The following is a 25,260-nucleotide window of genomic DNA, read 5'->3' as shown; positions in this document are numbered from 1 at the left end:
CCTTTTAGCATCATACTTGAAGTTTGATCACCTTGTTATTCCAAGAATGAGAAAGTGCTGAAGCCAGTGTAAATGATGTAACAACACAGCCCACAAGAGGCCAGTATGTATTTAAGCTTTGAGCTATTCAAATCCATATTTGTCCAGCGTAAGAGGACCCAGCATCTTCCTAGGAATGCAACAAGCTACACAACTTTATGTGAGCTGAGGGACACAGAAAGGTCAATAATGGTTGTGAAAGCTCCTGTGGTAGGAATGACCAGGACCTTATCAGCTGAGATAAAAAGGTAGTATTTACATAAACATATACTGTCAAGAATGTCATAATACTTTGTGTTCTGTGGCTGTGGTCAGGCAGGGTGGAAATTGGCTGTGTGAGTCCAATACCTTTAAGCTCACATCTGCTTTGTTTTTCTTTTTCTTTTCCTTCCCTTACAAAGAAAGGAACTTTGTAAAGTATCACTCCAAAGTGTAATCAGGTTTTGCCTTCAAAAAATCTGTAGCCAAGGATGAAAATTTTGATCAGGCAATAGAAATCTAAGTGAAGGGAATTGCATTTTTGAGGTGAAAGGAGGAACTGTAAAGGTTTGGATAACTTTTAAGCCCTGTCACTGTAGCTTTTGTAGGATTTGAAAACCCAAATCTGAAGGCATGCAGAGCAGTGGACCAGTGAGCCAAGCAGGATCCTGTATCCCTTCTCATTTTAGCACTGGGTGCTGCTGCTGTGGATTTGCCTCACAATGGCTGAGGGGCAAAACCACAGCATTCTTTTCAAGGGCCTCTGGGGACAGGGTAATATCTCTTATTCTCCTTACCAGCCCAAATCAGTGCTGTCCCCAACACCCATGGTCATTGGTACGTACACAGGAGTGAAGGGGTGAGAGAGGGAGGCAAAGGGGATGGGAACACCTTTGGGCAGACCAGGCATAAGGAGACAGAAAATTTGTGTATCATACAGGCAGCCTGGAGGCAAAAGCCAGCTCAGCATGGAGATCAGGGTATATATATTCTGTTAAGGAAAAGGCTCTCTTTGGGGGGATGCCCAAAACAGAACACTCTGTAATTCCTGCTGGCAACAAAGCAAACTCTCAAGGTCATATGGTCTTAACATTGTCTTTCCTGTGGGCTCTATCTTCTAGGTGGCCATGCATAATCTTAACTTTATCATTTGTGCCCCCAAATCTTGGGAAGGCTTTTGGGTTGATTTTCTTCTGCCCCAAGATCTTTCAGCAGCATAAATGACTGTGTCAGAGGCTACAATTCCTTCTGTCTTGTCACAGAACAATTTTTAAAACAAGAGAGCTGCAGTTTGTAGATGACTAATACTCATCCCTCGAGGACCACAATCAAATAGCCCAGTTTCCCCAAACTGCCTTTCACACATGGACCAATCTTGGATTATCTTGGCTTCAAGCAGCCTTCTTACTGTCTTGTCACAGCAGTGGGGACAATGACACAGCTCCCAGCCAAACCCACTGGGAGCAGGTAGTACACATGCTCTTGTGGAATTCACAAATCCCTCTGTATGTGATGTACTATGGGGAGCTGGGGAGGTCCTTGATTAGAAAGAAGTGTAGTGAAATAGTCTAAATGAACTAAGATGGAATAACTCAAGCTGGTATTCAAGTTTCTTTTGATATTCCTGGTGTAAAATGGAGACATTTTGCTGCTAACCACAGAAAAATAACCTGCTTCAGAGTGGTGTTCTCAGGGAGCTTTAGAAATTAGTTTTCAAGGACAGCTCCTTACTGGGCAGTTTTTGGGGAAAAATCCAAACCAGTTTTACTTGACTTAAAAACTAGTTAATACTAAAATAAACCAAATGGCTTCATTCTGATAGAAAATTTTTTCTCTTTGAAGCTCTCTGCAATTAAGCATCAAAGCAGAAGGATTTATCCTAAATTATGGCCATTTACCTAGACATAGGGCATGAGCAGCACTGAAGAGTTTAATGCAGCTTGTGCTGAACCAGGTTCTAATGGGCTTTTTTGATACATCCAGCTGTGAAGCCTTCTTGAATGACATCTGATATCGAGCACCTTACAGCACTCCTGCACAGCAAGGCAGCCCCATTTTCTCATTGTCTAGGTGACAAGATATCTGCAGAGAGAGCAAATTACTTGCCCAGAATCCTGCAGAAAATCAGCAAAGAAGTGAGGAGATGATCAGCAGCCTCCTACAGACAACTAGAATTCTTCCTGCAGCACAAACCTTTCTCTCTCAGGAGTTTTAGGTGATGAGCAGTTCTCTGTGTAGCTTTGTGGTTTGGGATTTCTTGTTGTATCCTTTCTTTGCCATTCCCGGTAAATAAATCCTGAAAACAGTACTTTGCTTTTCACTTAATTAACATGTTTTTTCCCCAACCAAATAAGTGTTTTTCAGGAAGTCTTCTGCCTTGTTGGAACCTTGTAGCGTGCTGATGTGCACTTTTGAGATCATTGCTGGAGAAAGCCTTCCTGAATTTGTGGGAAAACCTTGTCCACTGAAAAAACCCAAGGGTGAGTAAAAAATATTTTTTTCTGGAAGACCTTTGGCTAGTACATGCCAATAACTGACTGTATTTCCAGGTGCTCTCAGGTATATTCACTCATCCCATGCAAGTAAATACAGTCTGTCATCTTCTATAACCAGAAGAGAGGTAAACAAAAAGAGGTGCAAACTGCAGTTACCTATATACATCCTCACTGCTTTTGGAGATTTTTCATGGATCAGTCAGATCAGTGGGAAAGCTGCTGTTCATTTAAGCTGCTGAAAACTTGTCCTTATTGATTTAAATGCAGCAGTTCTTGCTATGCAGAACTCATGATTGAGTGATTTGGCTAGGGCTGGAAGAATGTGACCTTTAATGCATAAGTAAATAAGCCTTTCCATCATGTATAATCTCTCCCATATGACAGATCTGTGACTGTCTAACGTGACAAAGATTGTATGAGTCTTTATTTTTTGAGACATATTATCACAAAAAGTCACAAATCATTCCTGTCAGTGTGAAGAGAGCTGCTAATGAAAGAATTTCATTACAGAGTAGTATCTGTGATGGATGTAAAATTGTAAGTACAGTAAGTAAAATAAAGCAAAGTTAATCTAATCTCTTCCATAAAATAGACAGGGAAAAAACCCTGTGATTTAAAATAAACGCAAGCACAGAAAGTAAGTAACAGGCCACAGTTCCATTTCACTTATTCATTCATAAATTCCAATGTTTCTTCTTGGAGTTTAAGAGACAAAGCAATTTTCTGAGCTAGACTTAAAAGCAAACCAAACCCTAGTGAAACACGGGAAAGAGAGAGTGGGTTACTTTTGTTACTTAGTTTTGTAAGTAACAAAACTGAGTAACAAAAAAGCCCTTATATTTTTAGACTAGTGAGGCCCTAATGCCTCTTGTGTATCATAGAATCACAGAATGGCCTGGGTTGGAAGGGACATCAAAGATCGTCCAGTTCCAACCCCCTGCCATGAGCAGGGACACCTTCCACTATCCCAGGCTGCTCAGAGCCCCATCCAGCCTGGCCTTGAACACTGCCAGGGATGGGGCATTCACAGCTTCTCTGAGCAACATGTACCAGTGCCTCACCAACCTTACAATAAAGATTTTTTCCCTAATACCTGATCTAAGCCTGCTCTCTTTCAGTGTGAAGCCAATCCCCCTTGTTGTGTTGCTATATTACTGCCCTTGTAAATAGTCTTGCCTCATTGTTCATATAGGCTCCCTTCAGGTACTGGAAGGCCACAATTAGGTCACTCCAAAGCCTTCTCCAGGCTAAACAATCCCAGTTCTCTCAGCTTTTCCTCACAGGAGAGGTGCTTCATCCCTCTCATTAACTCGGTGGCCTTCTCTGAACTTGCTTCAACATGTCCTTCCTTCAAGTGCCATTCAGGCAAAACCAATGTTAAGTCTTAGTAATACACAGTTTTATTCAGGACACATATCCCAGTTTATTCCTGTTTAATTTGTGATGTCCCATGGTTGCAAAAGTACTGCCCTTCCTCTGTTATTTTCCTTCCCTTGCTTTGTCCCTCTCTCTCCTCTTTCCTTAATCCTTAGTTCACCCTAATTCACTTCTTCTCTCAGACAGTCCTTTGCAAATCTTCCAGTCAGGCCACATCAAACTCTTCCTACAGTACTTCAGAGTCTTAAATCCAATAGCTTCCATTCTCCCTTCTCTGGTTTTTGTGTTCCTCATGCAGTGCAGGGGGAATACTCACTGCCAGTGCAGAGCATCAGAATAAAAGGATGTCTCTGAGAAGAAAACTGGCTTCAATTTTTCTGCCGTAGGCCAAAGAATGCATCTGATCCAAAATACATCACTAGCAGTGGAAAGACTTCTGTCTGTTTCTGGAGTTTTAGGAAGGCTGTGAGGAATGAGGGAATGAGGGGAAATTGGATTTGGCTTCAAAATTTCTGCCCTCAGAGATTCTGGATTTTTAACAGGTCATTCTCGTTAGTGATTAAAAAAAAAAAAAAACAAAAAACAAAGACTGATATAAAGACAAAAAGAGGAGTTCACTAATACATTTGTTATACACACTCCCTGCCACCCCAGCCTACTGGGAGGTTCTGCTTGCTGTTTCTCTATGTTTTTTTCCTGTTTCCAGTCTGAATGCTGTTCCTGAGATCACACAGATAACTACAAGTCTGCAGTGTTCTGTGCCTACACCGATGCCATCTGCACAATGTCCTTGATTATGACTAAAGATAAGCTCTAGAGGTCTGGCTTCACTATTGCTAGGCCAGTTACTAACAGCCAAGCTTGTAAGAGTTTTGAAGTTAGGCAAAGGGCAGATTTGCTGCAAGTAGAGGGAGGTGAAGCAGGATGGAAGAATCTACCCCCTGCTGGCTTTGAGCTCTATGGCTCTTGCCCTCTGAGCCCATGTCACAAAAAAAGCATGTGCTTATTATGGAGGAGAGCTTCTGTGTTCCCTGAAAAAAAAAATAACACGAAGCATATAGGTTTGAAATATACACTGTGCATCTCCAGTGGGAATGGGGCAGACCCAGGCACCTACAGTCTTCTGTGGCTGACAGGAAACTCTGTTGTGCAAAGAGTGATAGGTAATGTTTGCTCTCAGACCCACAAGGTTCTTTGTACAATGTCAACATCAACTGCAGATGAACATCTGAGGGTCAGAATTGGTGGACCCAGCTGAAACTATCTTTTCTTGCATGTCTCCACACATTCATGATTCACTAGTCTTTTTAGGCCTGAACAGAATCTGACTTGTACAAGTCATAAGCCAACCTGCAATTACCTTAGTACCCATAAGAAAACACCTTTCAAGAGAGAGCAGATTTCAGTTTGAAGCCTGGTTATTACACATAATAAGCCAAATTCTTCACTGACATCAGTGTAGAAGGGGAGTGAGTCACTACTGAATTTGGACCAGTTTTAGCCAAGAAGATGGGAATGATAAAATGCACCTTGGCACTGTTGTTTTAGTGCAAGTGAAATTTGCCCAAACACTGTTACAGCACTTTGGAGTGAGTGGATGGGCCTGGGCATAATGAGAATTATATTTTTTTCATCTGCATGTGCTTTCTATCACCAAACAAATATGTACCTGCTTTTTGAAAGAAAACCAACCACATTTTATGCAGCAAAGTAGTTTTTAATCAGTGCTGAGTAACAGTGATGCTACCTGCCTGCCTTACCTTGTATTGCAGCAGGTCTATCTCTTCAAGATGAGCTTTGCCATTAGGAGCATCTTTTAAGTATAATACTTATCTTTTTGATTAAGTCCTAGGCAGGGTTGGGCACAGGCTGTTTGGTAGTGTGGTGGATTACCTTACTTAAACAAATAGTGATCCTGTGCCAGGCACTGCAGCATTCTTGGCAGGCAAAGCAGTACTATGGCAGTCATCCTTCAACTTCAACTTGTTCCAGGTATGCTTGCAGATGTCATCTGCAGTTGCCTGAAACTATTTACTTTACAATGGCAAAGAGAGAAAAAAGAGCAGAAGAATTCAGGCAGAAGAACTGAACAGAAAACCAGTGTGTCTGTTAGGAAACAGCTTTATAGGATTATGTGCAGCTTAATTTCTACTGAAGTTGAAGGAATGACTTTATCTTTCTTCTACCAACGAGAAATCAAAAGTATTTCATGGACTTTGTGCTGTTTAGTGTAAGAATTTGGTTATCAAGAACAAAAAATAAGACTGTATTTTGTCTTTTTGAATGTTTATCTCTGGTATTTTAACAGGTGTGCTCCCTAAATCCTGACAGAACTGGAGCCACTAAAAGTGAAAAACAGACATCAGTGCTTGGAATCTCCCTGGTAAAGAAAGTGCAAAGCTTCACTTAGAAGTTCAATGAGAAGGAGTCAAAGTGGGATGTTAAGTATGAATGATGATTTACCTGATGATGGACTGGCCCACACTGTGAAAATGAAGGGTGTTCAACCCAGTTACTTAAAAGGCTGCAGTGTTAAGACTGGAAGTCTAGTGCAGAACATTCTGCTCTTCATTGATCGTAAGTGGTGGAAAGTAAACATCTTTGCACAGTGGGTGGATCACATGTGAGACAGCAAGGTTTGACCTACAAAATGCATAAAGCAAAAACATAAAACCCCTGAGCTTGGGCTGACAAAATTGGAATCCACAGTCTCGTAAAGCTAGTGTGACAGGCAAGCAGAGGAGCATGAAGACCTATTTTTCAAACTGGAAGTAAAGCCCCAAGTCTGAAATCTCTCTTGCACAGGAGCCCATGTTATATCCTGCAAAGACAATGACACCTGTTTTGATTTATAATGTACTTTTCTTACCCATCCCTTCCCATGTCCCAGGGATTCCAATTCAGTTTATCAGCAATCTCAAGAACACCCAAGTGAAGAGGAAGGGAAAAGCCTGCCTGAAGTGTGTGTTAACTCCTGAAGGTGTCTCCCTGAAGGGGATGAAAAATGGATAAGTGATAGAGACGTCTCCTGAGTACACCAGGAGGTAAGAAGGGAAGAGAGCAGAGCTTACCATTTAATGCAATGGGCTGAGTGACTGTGATCACAGTGATCACAGAGTACACGAGACAGTGACCCTAATGAGCAGTACAGCAGTGCCAGTGCAGCTGTGGGAGAGACTCAAGAGAGGAAGAGGAGGAATATTTAGTCTTTACACTGTTTTTCAGTGTGAAACTCTCGAATGGAGCAGTGCTGCTCTGCTGGAACACTTTTAGAAAATGTGCAAAATAACACTGATCTGCAGTCTTTTTATTGTTTAACATGGAATAAGCTGTTAGTCTGTACCTTCTGTTGGTAGCATGAAGGTAATAATGCAGGACTTTTTGCTGTATGAAGTGGTAGAAGCATAAAGCAGTAAATCTTTCATTTAAGTCCTTACACCTGTCACCTAAACCAGACTAGTAAAATGTATTGTGTGTTTTATTTTAGTCAGGATTGCCCTAATGAATTCTTATCCTGATTCTTTAAAGTGACCCATGGGACTTGGACTTGACTGCAGTCTGCTGAAGACCAGCATCACAACAGGAGGCTGGTAAATGTTTAATATTACATTTGTTTTGTGAATTAATTTGCAGTAACATTATTGATGCTGTAAACTTTAGTCTATGATCTTTACAGAAATACACATAGCTTTTAAGAAAACCACAAAGAAAAGTTGGAAAGTTTAGCTTCATACTCTCAGCATAGGCTGGAGGAGAACTTCAAAGTTAGGGTTTGGATTTTACTGACTGTTAGTCTTTGAGAGGACTTCTGCTAGATGTGGACCAGCTTTAAACTGTGCCCAGGTGCTTTCTATTAAAAGCATTTTAAGACCATTTTGAAATTACCTACCTAGGAGGAGCATAAAATGATAGCAGTAAATCCTTCACAAGTTCAATAACTGCTGAACATTCTCTTGTTGGTATGGTAGGAAGGAAACTTCAGGGGCCAAAAGAAGCTCGGCTGTGAGGGCAGGCAGATTTTCTTACATGGAGGATGGATCTGCCCTTGTAGCCAACCCTGATGTATCTCTGCAAGGCTGGTCCTTCATTTTTGTGTAATGAGAAAATGAAGGCTTCTGCAGGATGCGTGCCAGGCCTGGTGTCTGGGTGCCTTCTGTGGGCCATGGCCAGGGTGGTTCGAAGGGACAGTGCAGGGCAGGGGCCATCTCTGGTAATGCCTGTGTGACAGAAACCACTTCTGTGGCACAGCTAACCTGGAAGCTGTGTCTGAGCTGCCTCTGACTCCTGTGCACACTGGAATTGTAGTCTGGTGTCTTAGTTACTGATTCATCTTTGCCCATCAGAGTTCAGATACAAATATTGTGTAGGCAGTAGAGGGAGTGTTTGGCTGGTGTGTCAGCTCCTCTGTGCCAGCTATGAGAATGGAGCTGTGCCAAGGGCCACTCTTCTGCTTCTGCTTTTGGATTCCTATAGCTGCATTCCATTCAGTGAACACACAAAAAGGAGAGGAAAAACTGCTTAGGAACAACCTTTTTCTATCCCACTTTCTTCACAGGATTTCTTCCAATTTACTAAACCACTTGCATCCTGTGATCTCCCCATACTGTTAGGAGATCTCCCTGCTTTTCAACACCTTCTTGGTGTTTGAAGTGCTCAGCTGACAATTCTGAACAGTTTTTTATTCACATGCTTCCACTGTGATTTTTTCCAGAGACAGAGTACCAAACCTATCAGAGTTTAAGGAGTATCTGGTTGATGTTTAGTCATATGGTTTAGTTTTGGGCAGTCCTGCAAGGAGCCGACAACTGAAATTGATGATCCTTATAGGTCCCTTTCAATGTGAGCTATTCTGTGATTCTGACATTTGCAACCATAAAGCATGTGACGTTCCTACTTTTAATTGGGGATCCTGACAAGCTGTGTTGCCCTGAATGATGAAAAGGTGGGAGGAACATGGCTCAAGAAGGCAAATAGGTAAAATGCCCATGGGACGATCAGTATAATGAAAGGCTGCAAAACCATAATGGGACTTGGCATGGTGTGGATAAAGGGCTTCTAAGTGGGGACAAACAGATGGACAGATCAGATGAGAACAGATCGTATCCTTCCCACACTACTACTGTCTCAGGCTTACTAAGTTTTGGCTTTGGATCTTGGCTTTGTCAAACTTTTCCTTTGCAGTCTCGTGTGAACATGCTTTCACATTTGCTAACCCATTTTGTCAGCCTGCAGGCTCACACTCTTTCCCACAAGGTTGGCTTCTCACCACCCACCTTTCTCCCTCCTGGTCTCTGATTTTCAGAGTAATCAGTAAATGCATCCTCTGCATGTGAACGCAAACCCTTCAGCACATACCATGTGGCCCATCTAGGCAGATGCACAGATACATGTAATACTGAATAATTTTGTCCATGGATCACTTTACCTCCGTAGGAGCCAGGAATCCTGACAGCTTAGACATCTTAGGGCAGGAAACTCTGATCATAGGATTCAGGGACATGGCTGGAAATTCTGTTCATTGCAGTCTGTGTTGTTTCCTGCCTCGGTCTTTTTGTCGGGTGATGGGCTTGAAAAGGATTTGGATAGTGAAGCAGGGACTCCTCACTGACCAGCTAGGAGAGAAGCAGTGGGGCAGACGTGCCTGTGTCCTTCCTGTTCTTTACCAGGTGTACACAAACACCTGCAGAATCAGGTTGCTGGCTGCTTTTAAGTGGCTTAGTCAAGAATTTTGGCTTGAGCCTTTGCTTCAAACGTTGATGCCACGAGCAACAAGCAAAGCACCTTTTCTGAAGCGATGAATAGAAGGGTACTGCATGTATGGCTCGGCCCTTGGCAGGCAGATGGCGCCAGATGGGCGCTCAGTGGCAAAAAGCCTCTCCTGCCGCCTGGATCAGGGCAGCCGGGTAAAACCTCTGCCGGGACAGACAGGAGCCCTGCTGCTGTGCCTGCCACACCGAATGGTTATCAGACCTGTGCTGCAGTGGAAATCCATCCGCAGCAAAGCTTTCCTCTCCAGCAGGGAGAGTTGGTTTTCCTGAGTACCAGCAGAGAATTGTGATTTCTTATGCTATGCACTGTGTGGCAAAAATAAAGAAATAAAAAACAACAAATATGTTTAGAATCATAGAATGGCTCAGGTTGGAAGGGATCTTAAAAATCATCTAGACCAAGTTGTTCAGAGCCCCATCCTTCCTGTGGCTTTGAACACTGTCCGGGATGGGACATCCACAGCTTCTCTGGGCAACCTGTGTCAGTGCTTCACCACCCTCCCAGTAAAGATTTTCTCCATAATACCTAATCTAAATCTATTCTCTTCCAGTTTGAACCCTTTATCCCTTGTCCTGATACTACAGGCTAAAGTAAATAATTTCTCCCCATCTCTCTTGTAGGCTCCCTTCAGGTACTGGGAGCCTGTTGGTTTTGTTTTGGCTTTTATTATTATGTGCAAGACATCCTTATCATTCCCCCATGTTACTCTGCTGCAAAAAAAGGGAGCATTTTCTTTACCAACTTTGGTTCTATTATCTTTATTGTGATCTTAGGTATATATCCCCATGGGACTCTAGGGAAGAACAGCAGAAAGATGCTTTACAAAACCAAAAAGCTGCCTGGAATCAAATCTCCAGGTCCTGGGGAAGTGAGGGGCTTTGGCATTTGTTAATTCCCAGAGCTTCCTCTTTTTCTGCTGAGGTGAACAACTAAAAGAGGGCTGGTAACTCACTGTATAAGAAACAGAACTAAATCAGCTGAATCAAAACCATGATCAATCAAAGCACAAGACAAAATTTTGAGTGTCCCTGAAGACTTTCACAAAGCACCAAATTCTGATAGAAAAAAACATGAAGGAGTGTATGAGGACTCAGTTTTGGACCCCTTTTTCTGGGAACTTGCAGGTACAGGATAGATGTCAAGTTATATTTGCAGCTGCAGCCTTCAAATGTCTTCTGTTCTTTCCAGATTCTCCAATTATTGAAGAACCTGTCCTCAAGATTTTTGCTACACACAGTGTCACTGTGAAGAACCAAGCACACTGCAAGCATCGAGGTCCCCTTGGCAAAAACAAGGCTCGAAGTCACATCAAGGACAGTATGGAGGAGACAGAGGAAGAAAACATGGTGTTGGAGAAAGCCAGTGAGTACATTACAACCAAAACCTTGGTGAGAAAAGACAGCACAGCCATTGTGCTGAATCTGAAAAATCACTTTGTCTGCAGAGAAATGTAGTGATAGGAAAAGGGACAATGGCTTCAAGGGTACCTTTGGATTAGCATTAGGAGGAAATTCCATACTGTGAGGGTGTCTGTGGATGCCCCATCCTGGAAATGTTCCAGAACAGGTTAGAGGGGGCTCTGAGCAAAAGATGTCCCTGCTCATGGCAGAGGATCTTTAAGGTTTCTTCCAACCAAAACCATTCTATGAAAAACAAATTTAGTTAGAAAACACTGTTTATCTCTCTTCTGAGAGTTACAGTTCAGGTATCTGATCTAGTTGAAGATGGCCCTGCTTATTGAAGGGGGATTGAACTAGATGAGCTTTAAATGTCCCAGGTCAAACTATCCTGTGAGACCTCTTATTCCTACACTTGATTCCCAATTACACCAATTTTCTAATCTCCATTCCCAAGGCCAGAGTGCATCACAGGAAATACAAGGCAAACAGCAGGTCTGGGCTATTGAAACATTTAAGAAAGAAAATCACCAACTTCAAGCAATCTATATAACTTTTCACCTAAAACTTTGCAATTTTGCCCAAACTTCCAATGGATTAGGGAAGATGTTTCTGAGCTACTCTGTAATGCACTGCAGAAAGAGCTCATTTTCAGAATAAGTGCAATAGTTGAAATGTTTAAACATTTGAAGTGACCAAGAGAAGTAGGTGGCAAAGAAATTGTCTTTAGAAAAGCGTTGTGACCATGAGTAAATCTAAACATACAAGTTATACCTCCTTGACTTCCTGCTGTACATACATATATTTCTCTATACACTCAAATATAACACATGCACACAATTTGAAGTCAATACACTGTGATTGTTCTGTGCTAGTTTGATTTTTCTCTGCGTAGAGCATCTGAGAGAGGTGTCTCACAAAAGTTGCTTGAGTGGCTTGTTACCCAAGCAACCATGAGAGGCCAGAACATTCAGCACCTCTGAAATGGTTTGGGTGTCTAATTTTGACTGCTTTTTCCTGAATTAGACCAGAACTGACTTGAACAAGTGGCTGATTTTGTTGTATCCATCAGATATCAACCATATGATCCATGCTTAACACAGCTTGTGCAACACATGGGAGTGTTCCTATCAGCAGCAGCATCTGACTAACGAGACTGTTGCTCTTCTTTTTCTGTTAATATTTTGGTTCTTTCTTGGACTCTTTCCTCTGTCTCATTCAAAATGTTGGGATTTCACATTAATTAAATTGCAATCACTCATGGTATTGTCCTGGTTTCCACTGGGATAAAGTTAATTTTATTTTTAGTAGCTAGTACAACACTGTTTTGGATTTTGTAGCTAAGTAGTGTTTTCTCTTATTAAAGGACTACTCAGGTTCCCATTCTCTGCCAGTGAATAGGTACACAAGCTGGGAGGGAGCATGGCCAGGACAGCTGGCCCAACCTGACCAGAGGGATATTCTTATATCATAGATTGTCATGCTCAGTATATAAACTGGGGAGAATTGGCTGGAGGCTGCCAGTCACTGCTCGGGGACAGGCTGGACCTCAGTCAGAAGGTGATAAGTAACTATAGCCATCTCTTGGGTCTTATCTCCCTGTCTCTCTCTCTCTCTCTCCTTTTCCTCTCCTTGGCTTATCTCAGTCCAAAAGCAATAAAAAAATTAAATTAGTAATTCCTATGTAACTATTTTTAAAAGGACACAGAGATGCCCAGCTGGGGGGGAATTAAGTATCTGCAAACAGCAGAGATCAATGTGGTGAAGGTGTTCTGAGGTGTAGGTAGCTTTGGTACTTAAGGTTTACATAGATGTTGCCAAACGCCCTAATGTATGACAAAAAATATAATTTGCCATACATGTTACTATGCTCATCAACCCTTTAAAAACAACAACAAAAAAACAACTCCTGTGAGATTAATGAAAGTTGCTTGCATTCTTTTATTTTAATACTGGATTTTTAGTAGGAAAGAATCTGTCCCTAGTTCCAAAATGATCAATACCACAGACAAACTCCAAAGGATTACAGTGGCCTCAGAAATGCTGAAATGGATGAAATGGACAGATTTTATTTTGTGCCAGTTATAGAGACTTCTTTCTTTATATGACTCTAAAGCATTTTGCAAAAAAGAAAAAAAGACTGTCAGATGCCATCAATAAACAGCCTAAACTATTGATGGAATCCTGTAACAGATACTGAAGTGGGCCTTAGGAGCTGCACCTAATTCAGAAAAAAAATGACCAAGTGTGGAAGCCAGCATAGCTAAAAAAACAGAGAATTCTATGCAGTAGATGAAGGCCTTGAGGTTAAATAGTTACTCAGATGGGAAAGCATACAGGCTCCTTTACATCAGAAGACAACACAAAACCAATTTAAAGCCTGGAGCTATGATTTCTTTCCTATTTGAAGACTTGCATTATCTCACATTAGGCTTAGGAGAGGGGAATACTCTCTGTCCATATGCACCGTATTCCTTATGACCCCTGTGCTCAAGTGAGAGCCTTGTATAAAAGCCATTAGCATCAAGTTTGTTATGCCATGCTGCACTGGATGACTTTTTTGGTGCCAGGGGGAAGGTTGTTGCATTTTAGCTGAGAATTTCAGAGCACAACTTGTATTTGGATACACAACTCCCTATTCTTTTGATTGAAAACATACAGCTTTTTTAAACAGTCCATCTTTTGCTCTTCTCATATATAATGGAGGCTGCTGCAAAGTGAGCTAAAGAGCAAAAGCAAGATCTGTATTTTTTAAAATTACTAATAATCAGGGGTACTGTAATCTTTGGCAAAGAAATTTTAATGACATTAATAGGATCTTGCAAGTCAGTAAGCACATTCCCTAATCCCAGTCCACCTAGCACCTGACTACTTCCCACAGGACTGTAGGAGGGATTTATTAAACAAGAAGAGACACAAGGGACTCAGGGTCATAGAAAACAGGTTGTAGGAAATGTACTGCAGAGCTCACCAGCCAGCTAGGGAGACTAGCAAACCTTTAATGCTAAACACCTCTTCTAAGCACATGTGGAAAATAAGCAGTGGGCAGTGTTCACAGCAGATTCCAGATGATTCTGTGCTAGAATGTTTGAGTTTTTTCTTAAATGGCCAGCCTTAAAATAGTGTCTCCATTATGTGCCATGTTGGGAATCACATTGCTTTGCTGGACAGAATTTGCTCTATATTTCTTAAGGTTGTTTTATACCCAAAACCCTGCAGGTTTGGCATCCTGAAATGGGACCAGCTCTGTATTCACATCTGCAAGCTGTGGACTCTGCTGCTGTCACACAGCCTTCAGAACTGCTGAAGGTGGTGGATTTTTCAACTCCAGCTTCGGCTTAGCCTGGCAGCGAACCAGACCATGGAGATGCTCTGTCAGGATACACATTAAAGACATGAGTTGAAGACACCAAAAAGCAGAAAAAAATGCACTAAGATCCCTATCTCTAGTACCACTCACAGACAAATATTACTTCTAAATCTAAGCCAAGAGTGAAGCTGGTATGGGAGAAGCAGCATTGTTAGAGGAAGGAATTTAGCAATGTCACCTTCAGGTAAGACCTGCAGTATCTATCTAGCTGGAACTCCTATCTGTAAGTTGTTAGTTTCTTTTGTTTTTAACATATACTACATTTTGTAAAGCTTTATCAGATTAATCTTCCACCAAAAAAAAAAAAAAAAGGCATTTATCCTCACAACTTGGCTGGGGTTTGTTCAGTTTTCAGAGGTTCTAAGAGGAGATGGAGAACAGCACAAAACTGCACAATCATTGAGCCAAATGTAAATAATTCTGCGATCCTTCTTGCTAAGCTGTCCCCTGAATGAGTGTGTCAGGTATAATGGTGTAATAGGTGGTTTTTTCCCACCACGACTTCACATCACACCTCACATGTGGTTACAGAGGTCACTGTTGGAAGATTCTCTGATTCCTGACATGGATTCAGTAGTCTGAGTATAGGTTAGGACAGCTGATGCTACAGTAAACAAACCATCATGTTTGAAACAGCCATTTGCTGTAAATATGTGGTGTTACTGAGACAGGATTATAACCCTTTCAGGCCCTCAGTGTGCACTCAGCCTTCTGGCACCAAAAGCTGAAGTAATATTAGCAGAAGTCATGCTTCAAGAACACTAATTATGTCTTGAGAATGAAGATATGAAAGAGAATGACCTGCCATGAAGTCCCTAGCTACCTTACTAATTGAGGTAGCAAAGCATCTGAATCTTTATTGTTTAGAACTTGTTTGCTTAATTATTAATTTGAACATTCAGGCTTTTTGTGTAAGATACTCGCAGGTGACCAAGCATAGTGCTGGCTATCCTCTGTAGCAGTAAGGCCAGCAGGAATAGGTGATTCATGAGTAGATCAGAAGGACTTTCAGGTTTCACTGAGGAAGTCTCAGATGGCAACATCCAGGTGGCCAATATGGAAATGGTCATTTCTCTTCTCAGTCTGAACTTTGGAACTACACAACCCATCTACAGGGGATGGCTTTATCATTTATTATTATGGTTTACTGTACCATCAAATAAACACCAAAAAAATCCCAGAGAGACTGTAGGCTCCAGACAAACTTCTCTGGTGTAGCATAGCAACATGAAGTACTGTGCTGAAGACTGTGGGAAGTCCTGTAAGAAACAGACATTATACAAAACTGCTTGTGGCAGAATTTGGACAGTAAAATCCTCAAATGAGGCATTAAAGCTGCCTTTTCCTTTCTTTTGTTCTCATTCATGTATTACATGTAAATGACACTTTCTTGGCATGTTTTTTTACATTATTTTAAAACATTCCTGTTCCAGCCACCTCACCTGAAATTGTCCTGAGCAGGTGCTCATCAGAAAGAAGTTGGTTACATTGATGTTTTTCTTGTGGTTGCATAATTATTGAGAGAACTGACAACATTTTAACCCTTACATGGAGTGCCTTCTACTGAAACAGTCTGAAGGGTGGTTCTTACCATCTCTGATGTGACTCAACAGGCTGAAGAATGGCTTTACCTTTCTGCGCAATCTCTCACTCCCTTATTTTAAAAATCTTTTTCTCTCTCTGTTTTCTTTCATTCCTGCCCTCCCAGGTTTGATCTGACTGTGAGGCTGAAGAGCCACATGGTGGTTTGTGCTGGGACAGCACCATGCCTTTCACATCTCATCTGTAAGCTTCTGTGTTGTGTCCTGTCAGAGCAGGAATCCTGCAGTTAGTGTTTTCTTGGGCATCTGGTGAAATACAGCTGCAGGTTTTGGGAGCCTGGAGCTGTTATTTAGCTTTTATCACAAGCTGTCACTCTGGTTTCAAAGTTGACTAGTGGAGAAAAGTCATGCAGAGCTTCAGGTTTACAAAGTCCTGCGTAACTGCTCACTGTTTTTATGGCAAGCCTTTTTATAGGCCTCCCTGTGGTGACAGAGGGACTTCTGTGCACACAGGTTTGTCAGCTGCACAACCCAGCCCTCCACAGGTGGAGCATCAGTGCTCAACAAAGCATAAAACATTGGGGGGGCTCTGTGATTCACCATGAGAAGCAGAATTTTTCAAGCATGCAAATACAGTTCATGTTAGGTGAAGAGAAATCATTCTTGATTAAACCGTGAATTGCCTAGGGCTGTAAAACAATCTTTGAGGTCCCAACACTGTCCTGTCAGAGGTACAATTTATATTTACATGGATGTTGAGCTTATTTCTATAGAAGCTAACAGCAATTTATATGGTTTCTTTTTTATTTTTTTTTTTTATTTTTAATCCTAGACTACTACATGAACTCAGGCTCCACAGGAACTTGCAAAATGAACCCCACCATAAGAAGGTATCTCTCAGTTGACATTGTACAAGTTCATCTGTATTGCACCAGCTGTTTTCCCTCAGCTCCCAAGATGATCAAACTAATGAACTGTAGCATGAGGTTATGTGGAATCTCCCAGGCCACACCAGCTCATGCACTTTGCTGGGGACAAAGCCTGCCATTTTCTTTGCAGACTGAAGAAGTCTCCAGCACTGGTGTCCTTGAAACATTTTTCTATTGGGCTGATTCCGAACAAGTAGCTCCTGTAGCCACAGACATCCTTGTGCTCAAAGGTGAGGATTGTTTCTGTTGCTGCCCAAGCCAGGAAGCAGAACTTTATAGTTGCAGTTGTCTTGGCCAATGCTCCCCACCACCACCACCAGTGGTGTGGCAAAATGAGAGAGGACAAGAACCACTCCCAGTCCTGATCCACAGCACCAAGTGATTTGTTTCTGACCTGTTTTCACGTTATCCTCAAGAGGAGTTGCAGAGATGTCCCTTACAACATTAACATGTAGGCTGCAGGTACAGTATAGAGAAAGCTCCATCACCTTGGGGTACTAACAAGAGGTAGGAAAAAAAAAAACCACAAAAAAACCAAACAAACAAACAAAAAAAAAAACAAACACGAACAGATGCTTCTAATGATACAACCCTTTATCCAAAAAAGGCCATGGGCGCAATCCAAAATCTTTCCACTGAAATGGAGCAAGACTCCCTAGTCAGAAAATACTTTCCCCCTCCTTCATTGTGTTTCCCAACTCCCTCCCTCACATTAGCTGAACCAAGCCTAGAAGCAGCATGGCTCAGAGCCAAGGAATAAGAATCTTACTGCTGGGGCTTTGTTTACTCTGTTCAGTGTGGAGGGAAAGGGTGAAGCAGTTACTGCTCCAGACACTCCCAGTGCTACCTTGTTTTTCATGTCATTATTTCAACAGGAAAATCCCTGTAACAGCACTGACACAACAGTGTCTGTCCCCTCAGCAGTCTGGTGACATCATTTCCACTGCCAGTGGGTCTGTGCCAGCCAAGTGGCAGCAGGCTGGGTCCTTAGAGAGACTCCTGTTGCTGTAATGATCTGCTGGGGTTACAGACCTATGCAGTTGTCTTCCTTTCAGAGAATGCTTTTCAAATGTAACAGCCTTATTTTTTCATCAGAAGGTAATTACACAGTACAAATTGGTCCTCAGGTTGCTCAGGGTAGAAGAAATGAAGGAAGGAAGTACTTTTCTAGATATACAGCGACTTTGGAAGTGAAATATTTTTGCCCAGAAAAGGGCAGAGGGAGAGAGCCAAACAGAGTAAACTAGTGCTTAAATGGCTCATTAATTCTTAGCTTTCCCTGACCACCCAGGAATCTGCAGCTGGCTGAAGGAGTCCCAGATAGCCTGACCCTGAACCACAGCTCAGATGCAGAAGACAACTAGGAGATGTATTATGGTCCTGCAATGTGATGTCAGTACTGACATGTGGTTCACAGGCACAGAGAAGGTCTACAGCTATAAATACCCTGTCACGGCCCTGCTCCCAGGGAGGAAATACTTCTTCTGAGTCACTGTCTGCAATGACAGTGGGGACACTGACCCTCTGGATTCACAGGAGCAATGGAACATCTCCAGACACAGAGGTAAGCACAAGACTCAGGGTTAAGCTCAGACTCCCTGTGTGGCCTTGGGTATGTCACTACCTGCTCTGTACCTCAGGTGCTCACCTGGGGATTAGACACAAGAATACCTCCTCTTCTATCCCTTCCATTTGTTGGCAATCTCTTCAGGACCAGGCTTCCTTTTACTAGATGTGTATGTAGCCCATTACATAGCACTTTATACAGATACTGCTTAAATTAAAATTCAGGACATCTGTGTGCTCAGAGGGTGATATTATCATGTCTTGACATAACAGAGGACCGGTGTTACAAGTCATTTTTCTTGTAGCACATTTTCAGTCTGACTGGGATCTGTTCCCTAAATGAGAAGCGAAGAGATCTGTGACACGTAGGAGACTGTGAAGTCTTTCTGGACCAGAGAGAAAGTCCCTGAGAGCACATTAAATTAAACATTTAGAGGTCATCCTGTCAGGTAAATGCCACCTTTTTTGTTCAGTTGCTCCCTACACATGCCTAATGATAACATGGATGTTTAATCAGCACTACTCCCAAACATAACTGAACATGGCCCAGCTCATCAAGGCAAAACGGTAAGTGATCCCTCTGCCCAGTCTGGGGAATTGCAGAATGCAGGGACTATAAATGGTGAGATCAAAGACATTTTTTTTTTGATTGGCCTGTGCCTGGTGTAATAAACAATATCGTAATATAAAAAATTATAAATTAATACGTATTACTAGATTAGGTATCTATTTCTTCACAAGCCTATCCACATGCTGCTATGAGTCTTCTAATCCCATTAAGAGTAATAGGCAACACATTAAATTGACAGAATGAGTGGTACACTAAAAGGAATAATGAAGTGTAAATTGTGTATTTGTATTTACCAATCAGCCTTTCCTGATGGACTAGACCATAGGTATGTTACTTTAGCTACATGTGCAGCTGAGAAAAAGCACTTCCTGTTACATGGCTGTAGTTGTGCTCTTGTGTGGAAGTGCTCTAGGCCTGGATTCTACAGAAATGACTTCGGTAACTTCTGTGCATGTAGGCAAGTGTAGGAGAGTGGCAAATGGAGGAAAGTTAGGATGGCTCTGCTTTGTACTATATTCCTTTGATAACAGCCTACCTGTCCTCAGGCAGGACCAGCAGGACACGGATGTGAACTGATTTCCTAGTCTTCATTATAAATGGCAAGTCACAAGGGTTATTTGCATAAACCTGAGGGATGGTAGAAAAACTCTGAAGGAGAATGAGGAGATAAGCTCTTTTCTGAGAATGAAGTCTCATGAAAGAATTTTGCCATACAGTGCTACATTTACAATTCAGGGGATTTACCTGATGAGATCCCATGTCAATGCAACAAGCAGTATTAAGTACTTCAAGAAATGTGTTTAAATACAGGCTGAAAATGGAGGATTTGCAGTGGACACTGGAAATTAAATTGTACATACAGTTCCCCTTGATTTCCCCCGAGCATTCTGTAGACTATTAATGCCTCAGATCAACACCAGCAGGGCAATATCCCTTCCTCTACAAGATCACCTGCTTTGGTTTATAATTGGTGTAATTTAATCATGCGTTTCTAAAGTGCTTTGGGAGCCAAATATCTGAAAGCACTTAATTTAATGGCATTAGTGAGAGAATGCATCGATATAGCCCCGTGGAGTCTGACACCTCAGTTACAGCCAAAGAAACAAAGAAATTAATTGCTTGCTTAGAGTTGCATAGCAGATTAATGGGAGAATGAGGTTCCCAATTCCTTCCCCTCTTGCTTTTCAGTTTGTCTTAGTTTGCATGTTGAGGCAGGTATACTGGTCAGATGCCAAGAGAAATGTGGTGTATTATTCATTCTTCCTACTCACTGGGTTTTCCCTGATGGGAAGTAAGGTCCAGGTCATGAAATGATATACCCAAGCTCTTTAGGATTTGTACTCATGCACAAGACTCTCTGTGCTGGTGGTTCTGGCTCTGTTTGCATGTTTGTGTGTGCAGTGGGAAGCAGCCCACAGTGACTGTCCCCAGCAGCATTTTTTACTTCAAGATGGAGTATCCTGGGAAGGACAGTGCTTCCTGCTTCATGGCCCCACTGAGGAACCAGAGCATGTGACAAGAGCTGTTCCCTGAGCTGGGCTTTCATCAGTGACCCCAACACAGGGGCACCATTAGCAACACATCCAAGCCTAAGCTGGGGCTCCCCTCAACAAGAAGCACCTGCCTGCTTATGAACCCTACGACTTACAGCTGCAAGCTGATCATCTGTGGTAGGTCAGGTGTGCAGCCACTGGGATTTGCTGGGGGTGATTCCCTCCAGGCTGAGGAGCCATGAGATTTTGTGTCTGAATGCAGTTCACACCCTGCTGTTTTCCAGGACAAGTGCACTTGCTGGGACTGGCACTGTGGATCATGCTCCTCTGGGCTCTCTCCCTTGTCAACAGAGGAAGGGATTGCTCAGGCTGTAGGTGCTGAAGCTGCGAGGGCCACATTGTAGGAACTTACCTTCATACCCAAAAAAGCCAGACTCAGTCTTCCTTTGAAGCCACTGAGATTTATCTTCAGTTGTTTCAAGGCAGCCTTGTGTCCCTTAAAATGGTTTATTTTGGCCAGCAGGCCTCGTGAATTCCCTAAATGGCTCAGAAGCAAACATGGCCAGTTCTCAGTCCCTAACTAGGCTTGTTCTGCATCCATGGCATACTTAGCACTTCCAAGCAGTCCATGGATGCATTCTGACAATAGCCTTGTGCTTTTTTGGGGTTTTTTTGTTTGTTTGTTTGTTTTTCACAGACATTGCACTGGGTACATCTGTTCTCTTCCTTTGTAAAATGGATGGATTTTGCCAACATTGTATGACAGCTAGTAAGGTCTCCAAAACAAAAAGAGGAAGAAAATCTGACATTTCATATTCCACTCTCTCTTCCCTCTTTTGTTGAAACCAGTGAAGTTTTAAATCAGGTTGTAACACAGAGCTTGGTTCAAATTGGTTGTGTGAGCATTGACTCTTCCAGGTGTGATGAGGTTTTACAAACATGTTTTAGAGACAGGCCCTGGTGCCTCAGACCTGTTAGTGTCCTCTTCAAGGGGACAAGAGAGAAAAGCTGCCAGGCACAGCTTGAAATGAAACTGATACAGCACCAATAATGAGGGACTATATTTGGAAAGATTTTTCAGGGTTATTTTTGTCTGAGATGATTACTTCTGGACAGCCTGCTGACAACTGCTGAGCACACAAACACATCCCACCCTGTGTTTGCTTCTCTCTGCTAATGTGGAAGTAGGTCACAGGGGGTCAGCAGAGGGAAAGGATGCTCACACTGGGTTTCCTGCTCTGATTTTCAAACTGATCTGTGTTTGTGTGTACAATACGTGCAACACTTCTTCACTGAAACCAGCAACTGCCCAAAAGACTGTGAGCAATTCTTCACCATTTTTCTAATAATTCCTGTTGTTACCATGTGTCCCACTTCCCATGCACCCTGATAAACTCCTCCCTGAAGCCACAGCTGGAGCACGCCTTCCTTGTCCCTAAAATCAGTGGGAGCCTTCTCTGTGTCAGCCAGGCAGAGGCAAGGAATGCTGCCAGCTCTCATCCCCCTCAGGGAAGGCAGACAGGCCTGAGGGGCACGAGAACAGTTCCCTATCCCCTCAGATCTGCTTGCTGGGCAGAACTTACCTTCTGCCCTCCCACACTGAGCTTGTTGAGGTGAGCGCTGCTACAAAAGGAACACACCTCTTCAAAGTTAGTCAAAGCAGCCTGTTTACAGCAGAGCTGGTGTGGGAGTAGGGCTTGTAAAAGCACTGTAGGGGTGAGGTGCTGATTTATAGCCAGGTTCCTCAATGGGAGCCCATGTCTGAGGGCTCCTGGGGCTCCTCCTTGTCTTGACCTGGGCAGCTTCTGGGTAGGGTCTCTCTGCTGCCAGGTATTTGCAGCTGAGGTGAGAAATCAGGAGTCAGAGACTGTAAAATGGACTTTAGCAGATAAGGCATTCCTGTCAAATCCAGCTCAACTGCAGATTTATTTTTATTATTTTAGGATCTATATTCTTGATAATTGTAGTTCTGGAAGAGGGATAGTTACTGCCTGGAGTTGGGCATTGTAGGCTGGAGGGCATCATGCCTCAATGTGGAAACATGCACTCTTCATTAGGACACGAGCCCCTTCAGACCAGGACTTAAAAGATTCTCTTTAGGGACATTTTTCAGAGACTTTCAGTTGTCTTTACCTGCTGACAGGCTGTCCTATGGGAAAGGAGTAAGGGCTGACCTAAAGGCTGAGCAAATCTGCTGATTTGAACAACTGTGAAGGAGTAGCTGATTTCCGTGTTGATTCCACAGGGACTAAAGTTCTAATTCAATTCCTCTTAATATATTGTGGTGGATTTACCTCAGCTGGACACCTGGTGCAGACCAAAGCTATTTTATCACTACCCTCCCACAGCTGGGTAGGAGACAGAAAATTTAACAAAAGGCTTGTGAAGCAAGGTAAGGATAGAGAGATCACTCACCAATTACCATCACAGGCAAAACAAACTCAGCTTGGGGAATTCAATTTATTACCGATCAAATCAGAGTCGGGTAAGGAAAGTAAACACCTAAATTTTAAAACCTCTTTCCCCTACTCCTCTCTTCTTCCTGGGCTTAGCTTTATTTCAGAATTCTTTACCTCCTTTACCCACTGGTGCAGGTGGATGGGGAATGGGGGCTCTGGTCAGTTCATCATGACTCATCTTTGGCCCTCTTTCCTCCCCTCTCACATATTCTCACTCCTCTCTTTGGCTGCAGTTGCTGTTGCACTTTTCTTCCCCTTCTCAATAGTGTTGACACAGAGACACTTGGACCCATTGCTTCTATTGGACACAGGGGAAGCTCCAGCAGCCTCTCACAGAAGCCACCCCTGCAGTCCCCTCCCTGCCACCAAAGCCTTGTCACACAAACCAAACACTTATGTACTTTTCTATTTCTTTTATTTAATTGCTTTAACTCCTTTTCTTAGCTGTGTTTTTCTTAGCTGAGTTTTAGCCCTTTTCATAATATTTACAAAAACAAATAGGGCACTGCACCACCTCAGTGAAACACAGCCGCAGCTCTGATGCTGTTGTAGCTCAGAGGGGGTGAATATAGTTTTCCTTAGGCTGGGAGGCAGCAGGTTGCAAAGAACACAAGGAATATTTGACCCAAAGTGAATTATTCAGAACAGTGCTGAAGTGAACAAGGGGAAATGGGAGTGAAAATGAGAACTTCCTAAATTTGAACTGTCACTTCCTACAAAAACTACCAGACAACTTTTTCCTTTACTCAGTGGAAAGCCTTATGGAGCTTTCAAACCTTTAAAAATTTTACAAAACTTTTTATCCATAACTTTGTGAGACTTACACTCAAAACTTAGAGTTGACTGCACTAATTATGGCACTTAGTCTTTTTCTTTTTCTTAAAAAAAAGATGACCACAGGGACAGGAAGTTTGCAGAAGTTGAAACACAAGATATAATTAGTGGAACTAACTGTGCCTGGTCTGGCATGCAGAACAGCATTGTTGTGGCTGTGTAGTTTGTCTTCATGTGGCTCAAAATGCAGCTGCCCTTGGCTTCTGTGAAGGTCATTTAGACCAGGTGGTAGAGTGGGGCTCCTGCTCATCAGGGGCACTTGCAGTGTTTCCATCTTCCTTCCCTCTAAGTGATTTTGTACAGTAGGATGTTAAAGGTGGTATTTCCAATACCCTCTGCTAATGTATCTTAATGGTAATAAAAGAAGCCAAAGATTGGAGAGAATCCTGCTTTCATGTTCAAGAAGAGACCTGGATTCTGCCTCCTTTTCTCCAGATAGCCCAGCAGGAACTCCATGATATTTTTGGCTTCTTTATGTGAGATTGTATATAAACACAAAATAAGCCATAAATCTGAAATACTTAAATCCTTGCAATACTAAGTAAATACAGCTTTGCAAATGAGGGAGTCACTTTGTAAAAGAGCTGGCCACAGAAAAGTGCAGGAACTTCACTGCTGGTGGCCATGCTTAGATAAGGGATTACAGAAAATCTGAATCACTGAACAGGCTGACAGGTAGATCAATACAAATATACATACAATGGTGCTGGTTCTTTTAATGTAGACTGAAATCTTTCAGGAGCCAGTTCTGGAATAAAAGTACAGCAGTGGCCAGCCACCCAGACACACTCAGACTGAGAATATTGTATCACTTTTGTTCCATCTGGAGCAAGGAAGGAGGTATGAGGAAACAGGATGCCCCTCCCAGCAGGCCTCTAAGATTTTGAAAGGAATTGTAAAAGACCAAATAAAAGGAAGAGGAGAGAATCACTCCCTTTTGCCTCCTGTTAACGCCTTTAGGCTGTTAATAATTTGGTTGTGTATCTGCCTGGTACTGATTAATTCTCACATGAGGAAACATTCCACTTCAGGAGGGGGAGGATGAAGGAGTCTCCATTAAGCCTGGGAGCAGATCCATTTAACTGACTGGGAGCACTTACACCCACTGTGTTTCTATGCTATAAATCCTTGGAACCTGTTCCACTGGTGACAGATGGCCTGGTTCAGGATTAATGAAACAAAATATCTGTACTACTGCATCAAACAGCTGAAGAAGTTGGCATCAGATCCCCAGCCAGAGAAAAATGTGCAGATTACTCTACTCCTTTCCTCCTGGAAATTTTTCCTGGGCAAGGGGCAAGAGAGATTTGGCCATTAGTGTGGTAATTCCTGGCAGTAAGCAGTCTTCCTGGAGCAGCCCTGTACAGCAAGCTCCCTTCTCCCTGGAAGTGTAGACAAATGGCAGTTGCCTGTGAGACTGGCTGGAGCAGCAAGGGACAAG

At 42.6% G+C, this 25,260-nt stretch overlaps 1 long non-coding RNA gene across 1 annotated transcript; it reads left to right on the top strand.

Moving 5' to 3' along the window:
- Positions 1-263: 263 nt before the first annotated feature.
- On the top strand, positions 264-16,882 carry LOC140684263 (uncharacterized). Its single transcript, XR_012056260.1, has 6 exons — positions 264-2,498; positions 6,199-6,934; positions 7,419-7,480; positions 10,848-11,021; positions 14,276-14,610; positions 16,135-16,882. It is a non-coding gene; the product is annotated as an uncharacterized lncRNA (long non-coding RNA).
- Positions 16,883-25,260: the final 8,378 nt, after the last annotated feature.

Source organism: Taeniopygia guttata, chromosome 5 (assembly GCF_048771995.1).
Source record: "Taeniopygia guttata chromosome 5, bTaeGut7.mat, whole genome shotgun sequence".
NCBI lineage: Eukaryota > Metazoa > Chordata > Aves > Passeriformes > Estrildidae > Taeniopygia > Taeniopygia guttata.
The sequence above is the reverse complement of the archived record's forward strand: the minus strand, read 5'-3'. Positions and strand labels throughout refer to the sequence as shown.